At 64.5% G+C, this 23,902-nt stretch overlaps 1 protein-coding gene across 1 annotated transcript in view; it reads left to right on the top strand.

Moving 5' to 3' along the window:
- Window positions 1–23,902, top strand: part of SDHA (succinate dehydrogenase complex flavoprotein subunit A) — a 66,783-nt gene that overhangs the window by 10,937 nt on the left and 31,944 nt on the right. The gene's annotated exons all lie outside the window — the stretch shown is intronic.

The raw sequence follows: 23,902 nt of genomic DNA, 5'->3' as shown, positions 1-23,902 counted from the left end.
ACATTTATGAACTGCTCTTATTGCTGGTAGTTAACATTGAACCTGACAGGTAGGGGATTACAATGTTACAGAGGGGATTGCTTTGCCAGGTTTAGGTAGGGTGCTAAAGAATTCTGCCTTCAGTAAGTAAAATGTTCCTTTTAATTATTTTCCCCAGATAAGATGTAACAATATTGTAACAAATCAATTCTTACAAAGGCAGAATTTCATAGACACGACATGAAATTCTTTAAACTAGAAGTTCTGCAAAAGGTATCTCGAAAAACAAAGTAAGATTTTTTAGATATACCTGATTATAGTTTATTTTATAAATCATTATCATTCCAGTATGTTACATTAGAAAGTGCTTGAAGTATCGAGACAAGCAAGATCCTTCTTGCCAGCTCTTGAAAGGTCAAAAGGCCCAGTGGGTTCCCTAAATAAAGAACAAGCACAGAATCACAGACTGATCAGCCGCGTCCTCCTTGATTACCTCCATGCGAGCATACTAGCAATTTGTAACTTGGCCTGGTATCCTGATCAAGGTAGAAGGCTTACTTGCTGATGCTTTCTGTCTGAGCTGAATGCCAGTTCAGAGTTCGTTCTGACCTTTTCCTTCCCTTAAACTGGCTTGGAGTGCTTCCTCCTTAGTCTGTTTATCCCTCTCTTCCAGCTGTTACACTAACTCAGCGTCTTGTTTACTATGGAACTGTACACAAAGGAGTATCCATCCATCATTTCCTTGTGACAGAAAACCTCCCTGGCTTTCTCCTGGAGGCGAGGCTCGGGCATCCTGATTGCGTGATTCCTAGCTCATTCTCAGGGAGGCAGGACCTATTTTGTTGTCACTTCCTGAGGAGGGCTTAATCACCCTTCCTGGATCCAGTATTGTTCCTGCCTAGCATAGGGAGAGTAGGGCTTGTGCAGTGCTCCAAGCCCATCAAACAAACAAACTCTTTTCTCTCTCATCTTGTCTTCTCGTCTGTGACTGTAAGTGTTGTATTGTTCCCCCCCCCCCAGCCATAACAGACCAAGGAGACAGCCTAATCCCGCATAGGTCTAATGGCCTCCCTGCGCTCACTACTCCGCCCGCGAGAATTTGGAAGATCGTCAGCGGCAGAGCGGTTGCGCTGCCACCCGCTCCGAAGATTACCGACGCGGCTCCGCCCGAAGCGCCACAGCTAAGAGTTGGCTCCTCGGCCCCGAGCACGATAGCGTTACCACGCAAAACGCACAGGCGCCATTATCCCCGCCTCCTCCAGAGCGGAAAAAAGGCGCGAAAACGAAAACGGCCCCAGGCAAACAAGCCAAAGCGGCCCCGGCCAAACGAATGAAGCGGCTGGAGACGGAGGCTTCCGTCTCCATTCAGAGCACCAACGTCCCTCCCCAGGACGCGGCTGGTGAAGCTCTGCACCTTCCCCCGCACCCCCCCCCAGAACCACACGGAGCAATTAGGCGGAGAGCGTTCCTGCTCCTCCGCAGAGGGCGGGGGCGGGGAGGACTCAGCGCATAGAGAGGGAACAAACGAATCTGACTCAGACCGGCCCAGCACGTCTCGGCCCAGCCAAAGGGGGGGGGGGGGCACCCTTCCACAGATATGAGTTCCTGGGCCAATGCCTCTCCAGAATTACTTATGGAACTCTTTACCAAAAAAATGCGACAAGAGATCTTAGATCATGATAGGAAGAAACGGAAACAAAAGCAAAAACACAAAAGCGTCACCAGAGGACGCCAGAGAGCTACTCATAGGGATAGACACAGAATAACACATTATTCCAGCTCTTCCTCAAGATCCACTAGCCCTCCACCCTCCCCCTCTACCTATAGGGATCCACTCAATATAGATGAGGAGAGTAGTGAGGGGGAAGGGTTAGAACCAGTAGAACATTTTTCAGAGAGTGAAGAAATTCCCACTGAGCCTAACGATTTAAGTAAGAGATTTTTCAAACAGGAGGACCTTTCTGGCATGATCTCCAAAACCATCTCGGCACTCCAATTACATGATGAACCAGACGCGGAGGACCCCTCCGCCCCAGACGGATCCAAAAAGCCAGTCAAAGGCGTACCCAAGGGGAGTAAAGAAATCTTTCCACATTCTGAGGAGACCCCCCGGGCCTTTCCTCTTCCAGAATACTTCGAAAAAAGAATGAAAAAAGAATGGCTCAACTTGGATGCCAACAAGAGCTACCCATCACTCCTCAAAAAACTTTACGTACTCCCTGATCACGTACACGCTACCATCCAAACCCCCTTAGTAGACGCCCCGGTAGTGGCAGTCCAGTCAGGAGGCCTGGTCACCAAAGACGGCGAGGGCTCCCTCAAAGACCCCTTTGATAAAAAAGGGGAGGTCATCCTGAAGAGGATGCATGATCGATTAGCAATAATTCTCAGGACACTTGCATCTTCTGCCACGATGGCCAGAGCCGCCATTATATGGGCCAGGCGAATTCTTGCCATCATTCCCCCAGAACACATAGGAATTAGGGAAGGCATGGAGAGGATGCTCTCAGCAGTCTCCTTCTGGGCTGACTCCAATCTGGACGCCTTCACCTTAACTTCCCGGGTCCTGGCCCTAGGGGTAGTTGTGAGGAGACAAGCCTGGCTCAAGGCCTGGCAAGCAGATTTTCACTCAAAACTCGTGGTTTCCACCCACGACTACCATGGAGTCAGACTTTTCGGTAAGGAGCTGGATGCCGTCCTGGTCGAGACCAAGGGAAACAAAAAGGCCATGCCAAAACATGTCAGAGCAGACCAGGGCTCCCTCCATAAGCCCTATACCACATTTAGATCACAGCGCACCCTGACACGTACACCTAGGGACGGCCGACGATGGTCTACCTCTTATACATCACGTAGGCGCTCTAACAGCAACCACAACAATAGCAATATAAATAACAACCAGTCTTCCTTTCGTACCAACTTCAGAGCAGGCAGGGGAGGCAAACCCTTCCAACCTGACCGTCCTAACCGATCCTGACAAACCCAAGCCACCCGTTGGCGCCCGGCTGCAAAGATTCCACCGCAGTTGGACGGGCCCCAACGTCGACCTATGGACCCAAGAGGTGGTCACCACCGGCTATCTTATAGAATTCTTCAAAATTCCAAAACCCAGGTTCCAAGCCTTCCCTGCCCTGCGAAACCATCAAAAACGGCTCAGGACGCTGCAGGCGATCCAACACCTCCTTCTGATCCAAGCCATCGAGCCGGTACCTCTCTCGGAACGCTTCTGTGGAGTCTACTCCCACTTCTTTACGGTTCCAAAAAGAAACGGAGAGTGGCGGGCCATCCTAAACTTGAGGTACGTCAACAGGGCCATCCGATTACGCCGCTTCAAGATGGAGACACTCAGATCCATTGTGGAAAACCTACGACCCGGAGACCACCTAACATCGCTGGATCTTACCGAGGCCTATCTACACGTGCCAATCAACCCTCGACACCGTTGCTTCCTGAGATTCGCAGTAGAAGACCAACACTTCCAGTACCGCGCTCTCCCCTTTGGACTGGCCACAGCCCCAAGGGTTTTCACAAAGGTCCTCCTCGCACCCATCACTGCCCTAAGAGAACAGGGCATTCACGTCCACCCCTACCTAGACGACATCCTCATTCGTTCAACCTCCAGGGAACAGGCAGGGGCGGACGTGGACCTAGTGATGAGAACGCTGACCTCCTACGGCTTCTTGGTCAACTTGCAAAAAAGTTCGCTGACCCCAAACACGCGCATGGAACACCTGGGAGCCACGATCGACACCCGTGCCAACGCCCTCTTCATACCACACGCGAAGGCCCTCAAAATCCAAAGGCTGGCGACATCCTTCATCAATGCCAGGAGAGTGGCCTTGCTGCAATTGGCAAGACTGATGGGCCTCTTCATCTCCATCATAGACATGCTCCAATGGGCACGATTCCATGCACGGACACTGCAGAGCTTCCTCAGACCATACCAGTGGGACATCATGCAGAAGAAAGAGAAAACAGTAATCCTCTCTACACAAGTCAAACACAGCCTCCTTTGGTGGTCCAAACTGAAGAACCTGTCCACCGGCAAGGTGTACCTTCAAGACAACAAGGTACAGATCTTCACAGATGCCAGCCTTCGGGGATGGGGGGCCTCCATCAGAGATCAGGTAGCCCAGGGCCTATGGAGCCCCGCGCAAACTCGCCTCCCCATCAACCTCCTAGAGATGGTGGCCATTCGCCTGGCACTTCAACATTTTCAACACCACGTCCGAGGCCACCACGTTCTTGTCCGGACCGACAACGTGGCAGCCAAGGCTCACCTCAACAATCAAGGGGGATCGAGGTCCGCCCAACTACATCGAGAGGCTGTCAACATCCTGACCTGGGCAGAGAGACACCTCACATCTCTGTCCGCAGAACATATCAGAGGGAACCTCAATGTCGAGGCCGACTGGCTAAGTCGACAAACCATCTCGGAAGCCGAATGGAGACTACACCCGTCAATCTTCCAGCAAATATGCCAGGAATTCGGGACGCCCCAGGTAGACCTGTTTGCATCGCAACACAATCATCAACTGCCGACATTCCTGACCAGATACCACCATCCCAGCGCAGCGGCCACGGATGCCTTGACCACCCCATGGCCCCCGGGCCTGATGTATGCCTTTCCACCGATACCGGTACTTCCCAAGCTCCTGAGGAAGATCTGGAAAGAAGAGGCGGAGGTCATACTAGTAGCCCCATGGTGGCCAAGAAGACCATGGTTTTCGTCCATTCTACAACTGTCTGTTGCGCCCCCACTTCACCTACCGACGCCGCCAGACATGCTATCACAAGGGCCAATCCTACACAGGAACCCAGAGTGGTTCTGCCTCACCGCATGGCACTTGAACGCGCGGCCTTAGAGAGGAAGGGATACTCCCAGAAGGTGATCAACACCATCATCGCCGCCCGTCGCCCATCCACTCTCCGCATCTATGACTCCTCGTGGAGATCCTTTACCACGTGGGCGAATCGGAACCACACCGATCCCATCCGTCCCAAGGTCTCCCAAGTTCTGACCTTCCTACAAGAGGGAGCTGATAAAGGCCTCAGAAGCGCCACTCTCAAAAGACAGATAGCCGCCCTATCCACCGTCTGGACACATCTACAAGGTGTTACTGCCTCCAGACATCCAGACATCCTCAAGTTCCTAAAAGGAGTGCGTCAAACCCAACCTCCGGTAGTTCATCGCTTCCCCTCGTGGAAACTTAACACCGTGCTCAACGCACTAACCAAACACCCATTCAAACCCATCCAGACGGTTCCCCTGAGATGGCTCAGGATGAAAACCCTTTTCCTAATAGCCATCACCTCCGCGAGAAGGGTCTCAGAGCTCCGTGCATTGTCTGTAAACTCTCAACTCTGCATCTTCCATAAAAACAAGGTAGTACTGCGGCTAGACCCAACCTTCATCCCAAAAGTGGGGTCCTCATTCCATCTTAGACAGGAAATCACGCTTCCGTCCTTCTTCCCTAATCCAAAACACCCAAAGGAGATTCTCTGGCACACCTTAGACGTCAGAAGAAGCCTCAAAGCCTACATTATTCGCACAGAGGACATCAGAAAGACCGAGTCCCTATTCATCAATGTCTCAGCTCCCAACTCTGGAGCCCAGATGTCCAGAGCGGCCATCAGCTCAAACATCAGAACCTGCATCACCGAGGCTTACAAATCGTCCAACATTCCGGTTCCGCCAGGAATTACGGCACATTCCACCAGAAGCGCCGCAGCCAACGCCGCCCTCAGGCGCCAAATTCCGATAGAGGACATCTGCAAAGCGGCCACCTGGTCCTCTGCGACGTCATTCGTCAAACACTATAGACTACAATCCAAGGCCGACAACGACACGGCCTTCGGACACAGAGTGTTAGAGCACATATTCGGTGAATGATCCCACCCGTTAGGGACACTGCTCTGGGAGGTCCCAATCAGGATGCCCGAGCCTCGCCTCCAGGAGAACGGTCCATTGGTAGACTTACCCTGAAGGGGCCTTCTCCTGGACGGCGATGAGGGCATCCTGGCCCTCCCAAAAGATCTATTCACCGCAGCAGTACTAAAGAATAATGAGCGCTCACGCAACCACACATTAGTCTATTAGAAAAAATAGTTAGGAGCACATGTTTTAGGCTTGTTGCCTCAGTTTTCAGACGTTATATGTTGTTACTTCCTAATGTTTTCCTTTCTATAAATGTTTGAGATCTTGCACTATACTACTTCGTTACTTCAAATACTGGATCCAGGAAGGGTGATTAAGCCCTCCTCAGGAAGTGACAACAAAATAGGTCCTGCCTCCCTGAGAATGAGCTAGGAATCACCCAATCAGGATGCCCTCGTCGCCGTCCAGGAGAAGGCCCCTTCAGGGTAAGTCTACCAATGGACCGGTCTCCATCAGGCAGCCATGGCCAGTCGTTGGCTTAGGTCAATTGTTAGAAAATGGTGGAATATAATTTTTGTAAATTAAGAAAATAAATGAGGTGTGAATTGTTCAGCCCCTCACCATAACTTTTCTGCTCTTGACTATAAACTTCTCACAGTGACCTTAACCGCCTAATTGGATGGGGGGGGGGGCGGGATCTTGCGCTGGCATGCCAACGCAAGGGACAGATGTGCTGGCAGAGGGGCAACTTATCCAGGTGACTAGGGGCTGCATGGGTCCATGGCTTCCAACCCAGAAGCTGCCTCCATTGCCCAGGCCCACCGATACAAAACACTGCTCTGGTATGGCTAGGGGAGTTTTATGGCCATTCCAGGGGGTGGGGCAGACCTTAGTCAGCCCCCCGTCAGTTCCTATATCTCTGTTCTCCCATATGGGGGATTTTTCGATGAATATTCTTTTTTAAAAAACTTTTTTGGGCTTTCCACAATGCAGGAAAAACCTGTGGAATGGACTGGGTGGAGCTGGAGGAGCACTATCTCAGCTCACCAGCCCTGCCTGGATTGGGCTGTAAATACGATTAGGAAACCCTAGTGTCCTGTAATGGTTAGAATGCTTAATTAGTGCTAGGAAGGGCACTAATTCAAATGCCATCTTTGACACTGAGTTGACTGGATTGTCTTGAGCCAGTCACTCTCAGCCTTTTGTCCCCTCACAGAGCTGTTCTAAGGAAAAAATGGAGGGAGGAGACATAGAAACCCACATGCTTCTCTGGACTCCTTGAAGGAATGGCAGGCTATAAATGTAATGGATAATAGCTACAATATGAGTGTTTGTGCTTTGAATGGGTGCTGGTGTCAGTCCTGATCAGTTTTTGATGCAGCCTATCATTACCTTTTGAAGTTTGTTTCAGCCTCAAAGCTTAGATGTATCTTTCAAAGCTATACTGAAGAACTTTTTGGTGATTTTATTTGCGCGTCCGCCTGTTTTTATTCTAACTGATCATGCTCATGTTGTAGGTGAACTCTGTGAATTGTACTACAAGCTGGAAAATTGTCCTCTTTATGAAATGGAGTGACAATAAAGATGATATCCTAAAAGGGGTAAGCTTGATCATGCATCGCATTCTTTAACCATTAAATTCCAATGTATTTACTGAGCCCCTGTTAATGACCCTGTTTTTGGTTTTGCAGGGGGATGTAGTGCGGTTGTTCCATGCAGAGCAGGAAAAGTTTCTGACCTGTGATGAACACAGAAAAAAACAGCATGTCTTCCTAAGAACCACTGGCAGACAATCGGCCACTTCTGCCACTAGCTCAAAAGCCCTGTGGGAAGTTGAGGTAAAGATAGCAATGGAGATTTGTTCAAATGGCATTTTAATGAGTGTTGCCCTTATTTAGAACCCTGTTTTCTTTATAAAAAAATCTTTTCTCTTCAAAGCAGTAGTTTTACTGCACAAATGTTGAATTTTCCCTCAAATCAGGTCACTGAAGTGATTACTAAAGAGTGCAAAGAGCCCTCTCTTGCACACTTTATTCAAAGAGTAGATTTAAACAAATCTCCCTCATCAGTAATTGATATTTTTGCCCTAGAAATAGTTTTCTACTGGCTGCCTTTGAAGAAGAAAAGTTGGTTTTTATGCCCTGCTTTTATCTACCAAAAGAGTCTCAAAGTGGTTTGTAATCATCTTCCCTTCTCCCCTCAAAATAGACACCTTGTAAGGTAGGTGGGGCTGAGAGAGTTTTGAGAAAACTGTGATTGTCCCAAGGTCATCCAGCAAGTTTCATGTGGAAGAGTGGGGAAACAAACCAGGCTCTTCAGATTAGAATACATCGCTCTTAATCGCTGCGCCATGTTGGAGTACGTTTTAATCCAACCTGGATAATATTGCACCCATATGGTTTGAGTTCCTCTCCCCCTATTCTAAATTTTCAATGCAGAACAGACACTTCAGTTTTAATCTCACAATACATGATTGGCTAAGGGTTCGAATGTCTGACAATGAACCCTTAGCCAATTGTTGTGCAGGATGCAATGGGACCCAAATCCTGTGTGTCCTGCATGCCCTTTGGCCATTGCTGGACCAATAGAGCAACTGTGCTGCAGGTCCAACAAAGGCCTCCCACCTCCCCCCCAAACAAAGCCCTTCCCCCCACTCCCCAGAAGTGAAACCGGGCTTGCGGAGGGCCCGGCAAATCCCCCCATCCCCCCAACCACCTAAATTCCACCCTCCCCCACCCCTAGCCACACCATTTAACCCTCCTCGCAACCCTCACATTTCCACCTTCCGCACCCCAATAATTCATCCCCTCCCGCCACTCCTAGCCACACCTTCCAACTCTACACCAACCCAAGCCTCACCTTGCAACCCTCCCCTCAACCCAGTACTAACCTTCCAACCTGCCCCTCCATAATATTCACCTTCCAACTCTTCTGCCACTCCTAGCCACACCTTCCAACACTTCTCCACCCAAGCCTAACCTTTCTGCCCCGCCCCCGCTACCCCAAACCTCACCTTGCCACCTTGCCCCACCAGAACCCTCATCTTTCTGCCCTCCCCCACCTGAAGCATATCTTTTCCACCCTCACCCAACCTGCCACTCCAAGCTTCCCTTTTCAACCTTCCTGCCACCCCAAGCCACTTCGTCCCATCCTCCTCCACCCCAACCCTCACCTTGCCACCCTCTCATCACCCCAAGCCACACCTCTCCCACCCCCAAGCCACAGACCCAGACCCAGGTAAGTGTCACGCCATGAGACGGGGGTGGGGGTGGTGCTACAGCCCCAGTAAAGCCCATTGCGGGGAGAGATGCTTCTTCTTTGACTCTTTACTAAGGCTCATTGCATCTGTCCCACAATGGGCTTTGCTGCTAGTTGGATATAATGGTCATAAATTTATATATTTATGTTTATATATGCTTTTATATTGTTCACCGCCCTGAGCCCTTTGGGGATAGGGCGGTATACTAAATCAAATAATAAATAAGATAAATAAATAAAGCATCTGTAGTGTTGTATTCCAATGCAGCAAATAGAATTGGTATGGATAACTTCATTATGATGAAGCAAACTGATATTTGCTTTTGTGTCGTCATCAAATTGCTGCTTCCAATTCTAATTGCCATAGGGGAAAAATGAGATGCTTTAATGCAGAACTATTTTGTTTGAGAAGGGAAAGGTATGAAATACCTTTTCTGCTTTTTTCACTGAACATTGTACAGAAATCATAATTTTATGATCTGCCTTGATTTAAAATAAGAGAAAGAACTGGAATGCTTTGACTGTTGCTTTTCACGCCAGTGTTGGTTGTTTTATGCTAAATCGCTATTATTTATAATATATGCTGGGTCTGAAAAAAAATACAAAACCCCTACTTAAATTTCTTTTTCCTTTTTTTAAGTGGCTTTCTCATAAATTAGGCAGAATGTTGGTCTGGATTGTTAGCCAAAGTTGCTGCTCTGGGAAAAGAGGGCAAACAATGTCAGCATAAACATTCCAAGCTGCCGTGTTCAATGCTACAGTAAATGTTTAGTGACTATTCTTTCATTAACTTTAATAGGAAGCTCTCAGCTTAATCTCCCCTTCCCAGGATCATTAAAGCTATAATTCAGGACCCCTGCCAAGTCTAATGCATTGCTTTCTTGGGGCGGGTTAGTACTACTTTTCTTTTTCACTGAAAACAAGTGTATGGGATTGAATGGAGCATAGCTCACCTATTCAGATGCATTCTAGAAGGGGTATTCTGGTTTGTTTAAGTTTGTAAAAACTTGTGCTACAGTAAATCTTTTGGTTTTTTAAGCACAGTTAAAAAATAGTTTAAACCAACTGAATGTGGCTGGTTACTTTTAAGGTGGTTCAATTTCATTTTCATGTCTGCCATTTCAGGCTTCTTTATGGGAGAAGCTGCAGCTCTCTTTGAGGTGCTGATAGGTCCTTTGTACCTTTTTGCCTCAATTGAACTTGTATGTGAAACACTTTCTGATACATCAGAGCACTGGTCTGCTTAGCTCAGTATTATATACCCTGACTGGCAGCAAATTTCTAGAGACTCAGATAGGTGTACCCAGTTCCTGCTACCTGACACCTTTTTAACTGGAGATGCCATGAACTTTTGCTACAGCATAAATGAGAGGCTTAAACATGTGCTTCACATTTCCCCGAGAAGCTATTTATCAAAAGGTGAAGATAGTTCCATGTGCAAGTACCGAATCATTACTGACCTATGCGGTGACATCGCATCACAATGTTTACTAGGCAGACTGTTTACAGGGTGTATTGTCGAAGGCTTTTATGGCCGGAACCACTAGAGTGTTATGGGGTTTCCAGGCTGCATGGCTGTGTTCCAGTAGCATTTTCTCCTTATGTTTCACCTGCATCTGTGGCTGGCATCTTCAGAGGATCTGATTGTAGTAAAGCAAGTGGAGTATATGTACCTGTGGAATGTCCAGGGTGGGTGAAAGACCACTTGCATTGGTTTACAAGTGTAAAGGGTGCAATTAGCAAGTGTGATTTGCATGTGTTGACTGGAATCCACCCATTTTAGCATTTGTAAGTAACAATGAAGTTGCCTAATCAGTTAGTGAGGACATCTGCTAAATTCCAGGCAACTACTGTGCAGACAGGTTATCTCCCAAGGGAGTTTAGACCTCTTGAATTGCTCTAACTCTGTTGTTGCTTTGCAGGTAGTACAACATGATCCATGTCGAGGTGGTGCAGGGTACTGGAATAGCCTTTTTCGATTCAAACATCTTGCTACTGGGCATTACTTGGCAGCTGAGGTACGTATCACAAGATGGGTGCATGTGGATTTTTCCCAGTATTGCTGCTTTCCGTCTTCCTAAAGTATACACAACAAAATCAAACCATAGGAAACTAAGACTAAGAGAACATGTGTTCATTTGAAGAATCATTGTTAAGTATTATTCCTTCAAAAGCAGCTTGAACTGCAGAGATCAATTTATAGCTGCAGCTTTTAAAGAGCCCAAGAAAAGTGAAAATTTTGCCAAATTGCTTGTAAATGCCAAATTGCTTGTAAATGGAACAGATACATTTGCACCTGTGAAACAAGATTGCTAATATTAAGCCGCTGTTCAAAGAGTAGAGCTGTTCACTAATTTTATTTTCATCTCTGTGTCTGTGAGCTGAGAATGCTACAATATGTTTGTGAGTGACAGCTTTTTAACGGCTATCTTAAAATGTATGTGCCACAGAATAAAAATTTGCTGTACACTGAATTACAGAATTTGGGGAGGGAGGAAGCTAGACTTTTCTGACCTGCTTGTGATTCTCTTCCATCAGGTAAATCCTGAGTATGCGGAAGATTACCAGTCATCAGTTAGTATAGGCAAGAGTACCCTCTTTCCTTTAACTAAGGAGTGTTGATACAGGCCCTGGTTTGATTTTGATGGGCAAGCATGCAAGCCAGTCAAGGCCTTTTCATTGCCATGTCCTTATTACCTAGCGCACAAATCTTTTTTTCCAGATTGAAATTGGACATGCACTCAGAAAGTGTGTGTGTGTCTGTGTGAATTCTCAGTTGTCAACCCTTCTTTTCCCCTTGCACATTCCATTGTAGCATAATAGCATGCCATTTTTGTTTGTTTGCGGCACTGCCACTGTGCATGGCACTTCACAAGATGCAAGAAAAATAGGCTGCTGTTACAAAGAGCATATAATTTAACATTTGTCTGGAGGTAGAGAAGGATTTATCTGTGGTTGGACTTGGGATTGTGGCTTTTTCGAAGGCCTTTGTAAAAACTGAAAGTCCCATCCAGAACGGGGTGGTGGCGGCAAATCCATCCGTGGAAGCAGTAAATTTGCCCTCACAGAGGCACTTACCTTGGAGCAGGGCAGTCTCGCCAGTGTGCGGCTACTGCAGCCCTTCCCAGCACTAAGATGTTGTGCTGGAAGAGGCACCACAGTTGCAGTGCTGCTGCCGACATAGTGGGACTGGGACTGGGGCTTGGGCTTGGGCTGGGGCTGGGGCTGGGGCTGGGGCTGGGGCTGGGGCTGGGGCTGGGCTCCCTCCCGGCTATTTGACACGTTACGCTGGTGGCTGAGAGTTGAAACTTAAGCCACTTTTGGGGGTGGCATGTCAGTTAGGCCCAATGGGGGCTTCTTGGTGGCAGGGAGGTTTTTACACTTTTGAAGCCTCCCCATGCCACCAGGAAGCCCCTTTGGAAGTGGCATGACTGCTGCCTGGACTCATGGATGGGGCTGCCCAAAATGCAGCATCACAGCTGATCTTTTAAAAGGCATTTCCAGGTATGCAGGGCAGCAGGGAATGCAGTCATTGAAGGGAACTGGATAATATTGTCTCCTAGCCTCCCTCCTTCCCCTTTGCTCACCAAATCACATATAGAACTTTACTTTCTGGACCATAGTGGTGCATTGGTGTTCCTCCTGCACTGTTGGTTATGGTGGGACTGCATCAAGGAAGCGTAAGATGTCCTTTGGATGATGTTAAAGCTTATGTATTGCTGGGTGTGTATGGGAGGGGGGAGGTGAGGGTAGGAATCAATGCTGGGGGGTGGGGGAAGGGTGCAGGCTTCTAACAAAGCACTGTACACCATTTGCAGTCCATGGATGAGCAGTTTGGAAACTGCAGAGTAAGAATTGCCACAACTTCTAGGTGAAAGGAACAACATTCTTTTGAATTATGTCTGAAACTAGACACTTATTCATCTGGACCTGAGTCAGCAGTGAATTTCTCTTGCTTGGGTGTTAGTTTTTTTAAAAAAATCTGAAATGCATTTATCAAATAGTTGTTATGCTTATTTTTACTTGACATTGTCACAGCTCATCAATTGAAGCCTGTGAGTAGGAATTGTTCTCTACTTGTGAGAAATTATAGTGTCCTAATGATAGCAGCTTAAATGATCAGGGTTTTTTCCCCTTCCCCATTGACTGATCTTATATAATTTTGTCAAGCTGCTGTGCAACTGAGTTTGTAGATAGGAAAAATTAAGGCATCTATCTCTTGCTCTCATGTTCATATGCTCTCATTCACACTCTAATAATCCACACCCTGGGCTACACAGTGTGGCCCCGCTGCCTCCTGCGCTCCCTGAGGGCTCATGGAGGGGGTGGTTGTAAATTGAGACATGCAACAAGCACATGTCCAGCCAGTGCTTCACCAGTTCCACTGACACTGAGTGGAGTACTGGATCGAGTTCAAAGTTTCAATATTAACTTACAAAGTCCTGTACAGTCTGGGTCCGTCATACTTACGGGACCTTCTCTCCTGGTAAAGGAGTGAAAGAAAATCTTTTGAAGGTCCCCGACCCCAACCTGGTGGGATGATCTGTCGAGCAAGACCAGGACCTTGTGGAATTTATTACTATTCCCCAGGGTCTGTAAAACAGAGCTGTTCCATCAGGCATATGGTTGAGCCAGTTACGGTTTACATCTTGGCCTCCCCTTCCCCCTCCCCTTCTTCCTTTCCATCCTGTCCCTTTTTTCTCTCTATCCGCAACAATGTAGTTTCCACCATCTTATGTAGCGTTGAAATTGGTTATAATCTGAACTGGCGGGCCTGGCCACGCATTGCTGTGGCTCAGTCTAGTGAAGTGGAAAAGAAAGAAAAGGGGAAGCGAATTGTTCGAACATGTGTCATTGCACAATGCTTGCAAGGGAGAGGAGGGGCAAGGGCCCCCTCGCTCCCCTCCCTCTCTCCCGTTCCCTTGCATGGCACCCCGCCCCGTCCATGTATTGCAAATGTTAGAAGCCACCTTGAGCCCGGGGTGGGGGGTAATAATAATGATGATGAAATTATAGATCGTGTACCCAGTTGTTGTAAAAAGATCACTCAGACTGAGTACAAACAGAGACACAACTCAGTGGCCAAAATGATCCACTGGAATGTATGCAAGAATTACAACACTCGGACAGTTAAAAACTGGGGGGAACATTTTTGGGGATCAGTCACATGGCTTCTCTATTGCTTTTGCTGAATTTATCTGCACCTTGTGATATAGTAGCTGATGTCATCTTGTTGATGTGCCCAAAGTAGGTATTGGGATCTGCGTTGGACTGATTTAAATAATTCCTCATGAATTGGACCCAAAGGGTTGTTATTATAAACCACTTTACCTGGTGCAGTTCTATCCCCCATATTTTTCAATCTCTGCGTAAACTCTTGGGACAGACCATTCATAGTTTTGGGGTTGGTTGTCATGAATATGCTGATGATACTCAGTTGTATACTTATCCAAATCTTCTGGAGATGTAATAGAAATGCTACCTGGCTGCCATGGTTAAGTGGCCAAAAGTGAACACATTGAAGTTAAACCCTCAAAAGACAAAGGTAATGCTGGTTGGGAAACAGGATGTGTGAAGGACATGGTGAAAGGTGTAAATAGTTAGCAGAGAAAATAATCACAGCTGCTGCTGATTGGCTTAAATAAAATTTACTAAGAAAAATAGAAGGGAAAGGTAACATGGTAGAAAACAATATAACAGGTCTCTCTAAGCAGAGCTACATGTTGCTTTTACATTGTGAGAAGCTGTGATTCTGATTGACAGCAAATATGGGAAGTTACTTTTACAACAACTTCTCTGCTGCGTATGTGTGTGGAAACACACAGTCTATGGCAGGGGTAGGGAACCTGCGGCTCTCCAGATGTTCAGGAACTACAATTCCCATCAGCCTCTGTCAGCATGGCCAATTGGCCATGCTGGTAGGGGCTGATGGGAATTGTAGTTCCTGAACATCTGGAGAGCCCCACCCCCCCCCCCCCCCACCCCCCCCCCCCCCCACCCCCCCCCCCCCCCACCCCCCCCCCCCCCCACCCCCCCCCCCCCCCACCCCCCCCCCCCCCCACCCCCCCCCCCCCCCACCCCCCCCCCCCCCCACCCCCCCCCCCCCCCACCCCCCCCCCCCCCCACCCCCCCCCCCCCCCACCCCCCCCCCCCCCCACCCCCCCCCCCCCCCACCCCCCCCCCCCCCCACCCCCCCCCCCCCCCACCCCCCCCCCCCCCCACCCCCCCCCCCCCCCACCCCCCCCCCCCCCCACCCCCCCCCCCCCCCACCCCCCCCCCCCCCCACCCCCCCCCCCCCCCACCCCCCCCCCCCCCCACCCCCCCCCCCCCCCACCCCCCCCCCCCCCCACCCCCCCCCCCCCCCACCCCCCCCCCCCCCCACCCCCCCCCCCCCCCACCCCCCCCCCCCCCCACCCCCCCCCCCCCCCACCCCCCCCCCCCCCCACCCCCCCCCCCCCCCACCCCCCCCCCCCCCCACCCCCCCCCCCCCCCACCCCCCCCCCCCCCCACCCCCCCCCCCCCCCACCCCCCCCCCCCCCCACCCCCCCCCCCCCCCACCCCCCCCCCCCCCCACCCCCCCCCCCCCCCACCCCCCCCCCCCCCCACCCCCCCCCCCCCCCACCCCCCCCCCCCCCCACCCCCCCCCCCCCCCACCCCCCCCCCCCCCCACCCCCCCCCCCCCCCACCCCCCCCCCCCCCCACCCCCCCCCCCCCCCACCCCCCCCCCCCCCCACCCCCCCCCCCCCCCACCCCCCCCCCCCCCCACCCCCCCCCCCCCCCACCCCCCCCCCCCCCCACCCCCCCCCCCCCCCACCCCCCCCCCCCCCCACCCCCCCCCCCCCCCACCCCCCCCCCCCCCCACCCCCCCCCCCCCCCACCCCCCCCCCCCCCCACCCCCCCCCCCCCCCACCCCCCCCCCCCCCCACCCCCCCCCCCCCCCACCCCCCCCCCCCCCCACCCCCCCCCCCCCCCACCCCCCCCCCCCCCCACCCCCCCCCCCCCCCACCCCCCCCCCCCCCCACCCCCCCCCCCCCCCACCCCCCCCCCCCCCCACCCCCCCCCCCCCCCACCCCCCCCCCCCCCCACCCCCCCCCCCCCCCACCCCCCCCCCCCCCCACCCCCCCCCCCCCCCACCCCCCCCCCCCCCCACCCCCCCCCCCCCCCACCCCCCCCCCCCCCCACCCCCCCCCCCCCCCACCCCCCCCCCCCCCCACCCCCCCCCCCCCCCACCCCCCCCCCCCCCCACCCCCCCCCCCCCCCACCCCCCCCCCCCCCCACCCCCCCCCCCCCCCACCCCCCCCCCCCCCCACCCCCCCCCCCCCCCACCCCCCCCCCCCCCCACCCCCCCCCCCCCCCACCCCCCCCCCCCCCCACCCCCCCCCCCCCCCACCCCCCCCCCCCCCCACCCCCCCCCCCCCCCACCCCCCCCCCCCCCCACCCCCCCCCCCCCCCACCCCCCCCCCCCCCCACCCCCCCCCCCCCCCACCCCCCCCCCCCCCCACCCCCCCCCCCCCCCACCCCCCCCCCCCCCCACCCCCCCCCCCCCCCACCCCCCCCCCCCCCCACCCCCCCCCCCCCCCACCCCCCCCCCCCCCCACCCCCCCCCCCCCCCACCCCCCCCCCCCCCCACCCCCCCCCCCCCCCACCCCCCCCCCCCCCCACCCCCCCCCCCCCCCACCCCCCCCCCCCCCCACCCCCCCCCCCCCCCACCCCCCCCCCCCCCCACCCCCCCCCCCCCCCACCCCCCCCCCCCCCCACCCCCCCCCCCCCCCACCCCCCCCCCCCCCCACCCCCCCCCCCCCCCACCCCCCCCCCCCCCCACCCCCCCCCCCCCCCACCCCCCCCCCCCCCCACCCCCCCCCCCCCCCACCCCCCCCCCCCCCCACCCCCCCCCCCCCCCACCCCCCCCCCCCCCCACCCCCCCCCCCCCCCACCCCCCCCCCCCCCCACCCCCCCCCCCCCCCACCCCCCCCCCCCCCCACCCCCCCCCCCCCCCACCCCCCCCCCCCCCCACCCCCCCCCCCCCCCACCCCCCCCCCCCCCCACCCCCCCCCCCCCCCACCCCCCCCCCCCCCCACCCCCCCCCCCCCCCACCCCCCCCCCCCCCCACCCCCCCCCCCCCCCACCCCCCCCCCCCCCCACCCCCCCCCCCCCCCACCCCCCCCCCCCCCCACCCCCCCCCCCCCCCACCCCCCCCCCCCCCCACCCCCCCCCCCCCCCACCCCCCCCCCCCCCCACCCCCCCCCCCCCCCACCCCCCCCCCCCCCCACCCCCCCCCCCCCCCACCCCCCCCCCCCCCCACCCCCCCCCCCCCCCACCCCCCCCCCCCCCCACCCCCCCCCCCCCCCACCCCCCCCCCCCCCCACCCCCCCCCCCCCCCACCCCCCCCCCCCCCCACCCCCCCCCCCCCCCACCCCCCCCCCCCCCCACCCCCCCCCCCCCCCACCCCCCCCCCCCCCCACCCCCCCCCCCCCCCACCCCCCCCCCCCCCCACCCCCCCCCCCCCCCACCCCCCCCCCCCCCCACCCCCCCCCCCCCCCACCCCCCCCCCCCCCCACCCCCCCCCCCCCCCACCCCCCCCCCCCCCCACCCCCCCCCCCCCCCACCCCCCCCCCCCCCCACCCCCCCCCCCCCCCACCCCCCCCCCCCCCCACCCCCCCCCCCCCCCACCCCCCCCCCCCCCCACCCCCCCCCCCCCCCACCCCCCCCCCCCCCCACCCCCCCCCCCCCCCACCCCCCCCCCCCCCCACCCCCCCCCCCCCCCACCCCCCCCCCCCCCCACCCCCCCCCCCCCCCACCCCCCCCCCCCCCCACCCCCCCCCCCCCCCACCCCCCCCCCCCCCCACCCCCCCCCCCCCCCACCCCCCCCCCCCCCCACCCCCCCCCCCCCCCACCCCCCCCCCCCCCCACCCCCCCCCCCCCCCACCCCCCCCCCCCCCCACCCCCCCCCCCCCCCACCCCCCCCCCCCCCCACCCCCCCCCCCCCCCACCCCCCCCCCCCCCCACCCCCCCCCCCCCCCACCCCCCCCCCCCCCCACCCCCCCCCCCCCCCACCCCCCCCCCCCCCCACCCCCCCCCCCCCCCACCCCCCCCCCCCCCCACCCCCCCCCCCCCCCACCCCCCCCCCCCCCCACCCCCCCCCCCCCCCACCCCCCCCCCCCCCCACCCCCCCCCCCCCCCACCCCCCCCCCCCCCCACCCCCCCCCCCCCCCACCCCCCCCCCCCCCCACCCCCCCCCCCCCCCACCCCCCCCCCCCCCCACCCCCCCCCCCCCCCACCCCCCCCCCCCCCCACCCCCCCCCCCCCCCACCCCCCCCCCCCCCCACCCCCCCCCCCCCCCACCCCCCCCCCCCCCCACCCCCCCCCCCCCCCACCCCCCCCCCCCCCCACCCCCCCCCCCCCCCACCCCCCCCCCCCCCCACCCCCCCCCCCCCCCACCCCCCCCCCCCCCCACCCCCCCCCCCCCCCACCCCCCCCCCCCCCCACCCCCCCCCCCCCCCACCCCCCCCCCCCCCCACCCCCCCCCCCCCCCACCCCCCCCCCCCCCCACCCCCCCCCCCCCCCACCCCCCCCCCCCCCCACCCCCCCCCCCCCCCACCCCCCCCCCCCCCCACCCCCCCCCCCCCCCACCCCCCCCCCCCCCCACCCCCCCCCCCCCCCACCCCCCCCCCCCCCCACCCCCCCCCCCCCCCACCCCCCCCCCCCCCCACCCCCCCCCCCCCCCACCCCCCCCCCCCCCCACCCCCCCCCCCCCCCACCCCCCCCCCCCCCCACCCCCCCCCCCCCCCACCCCCCCCCCCCCCCACCCCCCCCCCCCCCCACCCCCCCCCCCCCCCACCCCCCCCCCCCCCCACCCCCCCCCCCCCCCACCCCCCCCCCCCCCCACCCCCCCCCCCCCCCACCCCCCCCCCCCCCCACCCCCCCCCCCCCCCACCCCCCCCCCCCCCCACCCCCCCCCCCCCCCACCCCCCCCCCCCCCCACCCCCCCCCCCCCCCACCCCCCCCCCCCCCCACCCCCCCCCCCCCCCACCCCCCCCCCCCCCCACCCCCCCCCCCCCCCACCCCCCCCCCCCCCCACCCCCCCCCCCCCCCACCCCCCCCCCCCCCCACCCCCCCCCCCCCCCACCCCCCCCCCCCCCCACCCCCCCCCCCCCCCACCCCCCCCCCCCCCCACCCCCCCCCCCCCCCACCCCCCCCCCCCCCCACCCCCCCCCCCCCCCACCCCCCCCCCCCCCCACCCCCCCCCCCCCCCACCCCCCCCCCCCCCCACCCCCCCCCCCCCCCACCCCCCCCCCCCCCCACCCCCCCCCCCCCCCACCCCCCCCCCCCCCCACCCCCCCCCCCCCCCACCCCCCCCCCCCCCCACCCCCCCCCCCCCCCACCCCCCCCCCCCCCCACCCCCCCCCCCCCCCACCCCCCCCCCCCCCCACCCCCCCCCCCCCCCACCCCCCCCCCCCCCCACCCCCCCCCCCCCCCACCCCCCCCCCCCCCCACCCCCCCCCCCCCCCACCCCCCCCCCCCCCCACCCCCCCCCCCCCCCACCCCCCCCCCCCCCCACCCCCCCCCCCCCCCACCCCCCCCCCCCCCCACCCCCCCCCCCCCCCACCCCCCCCCCCCCCCACCCCCCCCCCCCCCCACCCCCCCCCCCCCCCACCCCCCCCCCCCCCCACCCCCCCCCCCCCCCACCCCCCCCCCCCCCCACCCCCCCCCCCCCCCACCCCCCCCCCCCCCCACCCCCCCCCCCCCCCACCCCCCCCCCCCCCCACCCCCCCCCCCCCCCACCCCCCCCCCCCCCCACCCCCCCCCCCCCCCACCCCCCCCCCCCCCCACCCCCCCCCCCCCCCACCCCCCCCCCCCCCCACCCCCCCCCCCCCCCACCCCCCCCCCCCCCCACCCCCCCCCCCCCCCACCCCCCCCCCCCCCCACCCCCCCCCCCCCCCACCCCCCCCCCCCCCCACCCCCCCCCCCCCCCACCCCCCCCCCCCCCCACCCCCCCCCCCCCCCACCCCCCCCCCCCCCCACCCCCCCCCCCCCCCACCCCCCCCCCCCCCCACCCCCCCCCCCCCCCACCCCCCCCCCCCCCCACCCCCCCCCCCCCCCACCCCCCCCCCCCCCCACCCCCCCCCCCCCCCACCCCCCCCCCCCCCCACCCCCCCCCCCCCCCACCCCCCCCCCCCCCCACCCCCCCCCCCCCCCACCCCCCCCCCCCCCCACCCCCCCCCCCCCCCACCCCCCCCCCCCCCCACCCCCCCCCCCCCCCACCCCCCCCCCCCCCCACCCCCCCCCCCCCCCACCCCCCCCCCCCCCCACCCCCCCCCCCCCCCACCCCCCCCCCCCCCCACCCCCCCCCCCCCCCACCCCCCCCCCCCCCCACCCCCCCCCCCCCCCACCCCCCCCCCCCCCCACCCCCCCCCCCCCCCACCCCCCCCCCCCCCCACCCCCCCCCCCCCCCACCCCCCCCCCCCCCCACCCCCCCCCCCCCCCACCCCCCCCCCCCCCCACCCCCCCCCCCCCCCACCCCCCCCCCCCCCCACCCCCCCCCCCCCCCACCCCCCCCCCCCCCCACCCCCCCCCCCCCCCACCCCCCCCCCCCCCCACCCCCCCCCCCCCCCACCCCCCCCCCCCCCCACCCCCCCCCCCCCCCACCCCCCCCCCCCCCCACCCCCCCCCCCCCCCACCCCCCCCCCCCCCCACCCCCCCCCCCCCCCACCCCCCCCCCCCCCCACCCCCCCCCCCCCCCACCCCCCCCCCCCCCCACCCCCCCCCCCCCCCACCCCCCCCCCCCCCCACCCCCCCCCCCCCCCACCCCCCCCCCCCCCCACCCCCCCCCCCCCCCACCCCCCCCCCCCCCCACCCCCCCCCCCCCCCACCCCCCCCCCCCCCCACCCCCCCCCCCCCCCACCCCCCCCCCCCCCCACCCCCCCCCCCCCCCACCCCCCCCCCCCCCCACCCCCCCCCCCCCCCACCCCCCCCCCCCCCCACCCCCCCCCCCCCCCACCCCCCCCCCCCCCCACCCCCCCCCCCCCCCACCCCCCCCCCCCCCCACCCCCCCCCCCCCCCACCCCCCCCCCCCCCCACCCCCCCCCCCCCCCACCCCCCCCCCCCCCCACCCCCCCCCCCCCCCACCCCCCCCCCCCCCCACCCCCCCCCCCCCCCACCCCCCCCCCCCCCCACCCCCCCCCCCCCCCACCCCCCCCCCCCCCCACCCCCCCCCCCCCCCACCCCCCCCCCCCCCCACCCCCCCCCCCCCCCACCCCCCCCCCCCCCCACCCCCCCCCCCCCCCACCCCCCCCCCCCCCCACCCCCCCCCCCCCCCACCCCCCCCCCCCCCCACCCCCCCCCCCCCCCACCCCCCCCCCCCCCCACCCCCCCCCCCCCCCACCCCCCCCCCCCCCCACCCCCCCCCCCCCCCACCCCCCCCCCCCCCCACCCCCCCCCCCCCCCACCCCCCCCCCCCCCCACCCCCCCCCCCCCCCACCCCCCCCCCCCCCCACCCCCCCCCCCCCCCACCCCCCCCCCCCCCCACCCCCCCCCCCCCCCACCCCCCCCCCCCCCCACCCCCCCCCCCCCCCACCCCCCCCCCCCCCCACCCCCCCCCCCCCCCACCCCCCCCCCCCCCCACCCCCCCCCCCCCCCACCCCCCCCCCCCCCCACCCCCCCCCCCCCCCACCCCCCCCCCCCCCCACCCCCCCCCCCCCCCACCCCCCCCCCCCCCCACCCCCCCCCCCCCCCACCCCCCCCCCCCCCCACCCCCCCCCCCCCCCACCCCCCCCCCCCCCCACCCCCCCCCCCCCCCACCCCCCCCCCCCCCCACCCCCCCCCCCCCCCACCCCCCCCCCCCCCCACCCCCCCCCCCCCCCACCCCCCCCCCCCCCCACCCCCCCCCCCCCCCACCCCCCCCCCCCCCCACCCCCCCCCCCCCCCACCCCCCCCCCCCCCCACCCCCCCCCCCCCCCACCCCCCCCCCCCCCCACCCCCCCCCCCCCCCACCCCCCCCCCCCCCCACCCCCCCCCCCCCCCACCCCCCCCCCCCCCCACCCCCCCCCCCCCCCACCCCCCCCCCCCCCCACCCCCCCCCCCCCCCACCCCCCCCCCCCCCCACCCCCCCCCCCCCCCACCCCCCCCCCCCCCCACCCCCCCCCCCCCCCACCCCCCCCCCCCCCCACCCCCCCCCCCCCCCACCCCCCCCCCCCCCCACCCCCCCCCCCCCCCACCCCCCCCCCCCCCCACCCCCCCCCCCCCCCACCCCCCCCCCCCCCCACCCCCCCCCCCCCCCACCCCCCCCCCCCCCCACCCCCCCCCCCCCCCACCCCCCCCCCCCCCCACCCCCCCCCCCCCCCACCCCCCCCCCCCCCCACCCCCCCCCCCCCCCACCCCCCCCCCCCCCCACCCCCCCCCCCCCCCACCCCCCCCCCCCCCCACCCCCCCCCCCCCCCACCCCCCCCCCCCCCCACCCCCCCCCCCCCCCACCCCCCCCCCCCCCCACCCCCCCCCCCCCCCACCCCCCCCCCCCCCCACCCCCCCCCCCCCCCACCCCCCCCCCCCCCCACCCCCCCCCCCCCCCACCCCCCCCCCCCCCCACCCCCCCCCCCCCCCACCCCCCCCCCCCCCCACCCCCCCCCCCCCCCACCCCCCCCCCCCCCCACCCCCCCCCCCCCCCACCCCCCCCCCCCCCCACCCCCCCCCCCCCCCACCCCCCCCCCCCCCCACCCCCCCCCCCCCCCACCCCCCCCCCCCCCCACCCCCCCCCCCCCCCACCCCCCCCCCCCCCCACCCCCCCCCCCCCCCACCCCCCCCCCCCCCCACCCCCCCCCCCCCCCACCCCCCCCCCCCCCCACCCCCCCCCCCCCCCACCCCCCCCCCCCCCCACCCCCCCCCCCCCCCACCCCCCCCCCCCCCCACCCCCCCCCCCCCCCACCCCCCCCCCCCCCCACCCCCCCCCCCCCCCACCCCCCCCCCCCCCCACCCCCCCCCCCCCCCACCCCCCCCCCCCCCCACCCCCCCCCCCCCCCACCCCCCCCCCCCCCCACCCCCCCCCCCCCCCACCCCCCCCCCCCCCCACCCCCCCCCCCCCCCACCCCCCCCCCCCCCCACCCCCCCCCCCCCCCACCCCCCCCCCCCCCCACCCCCCCCCCCCCCCACCCCCCCCCCCCCCCACCCCCCCCCCCCCCCACCCCCCCCCCCCCCCACCCCCCCCCCCCCCCACCCCCCCCCCCCCCCACCCCCCCCCCCCCCCACCCCCCCCCCCCCCCACCCCCCCCCCCCCCCACCCCCCCCCCCCCCCACCCCCCCCCCCCCCCACCCCCCCCCCCCCCCACCCCCCCCCCCCCCCACCCCCCCCCCCCCCCACCCCCCCCCCCCCCCACCCCCCCCCCCCCCCACCCCCCCCCCCCCCCACCCCCCCCCCCCCCCACCCCCCCCCCCCCCCACCCCCCCCCCCCCCCACCCCCCCCCCCCCCCACCCCCCCCCCCCCCCACCCCCCCCCCCCCCCACCCCCCCCCCCCCCCACCCCCCCCCCCCCCCACCCCCCCCCCCCCCCACCCCCCCCCCCCCCCACCCCCCCCCCCCCCCACCCCCCCCCCCCCCCACCCCCCCCCCCCCCCACCCCCCCCCCCCCCCACCCCCCCCCCCCCCCACCCCCCCCCCCCCCCACCCCCCCCCCCCCCCACCCCCCCCCCCCCCCACCCCCCCCCCCCCCCACCCCCCCCCCCCCCCACCCCCCCCCCCCCCCACCCCCCCCCCCCCCCACCCCCCCCCCCCCCCACCCCCCCCCCCCCCCACCCCCC

Source organism: Sphaerodactylus townsendi, linkage group LG11, assembly GCF_021028975.2.
Source record: "Sphaerodactylus townsendi isolate TG3544 linkage group LG11, MPM_Stown_v2.3, whole genome shotgun sequence".
In the NCBI taxonomy this organism is placed as follows: Eukaryota; Metazoa; Chordata; class Lepidosauria; order Squamata; family Sphaerodactylidae; genus Sphaerodactylus; species Sphaerodactylus townsendi.
This window is presented reverse-complemented; position numbering and strand designations above follow the sequence as displayed.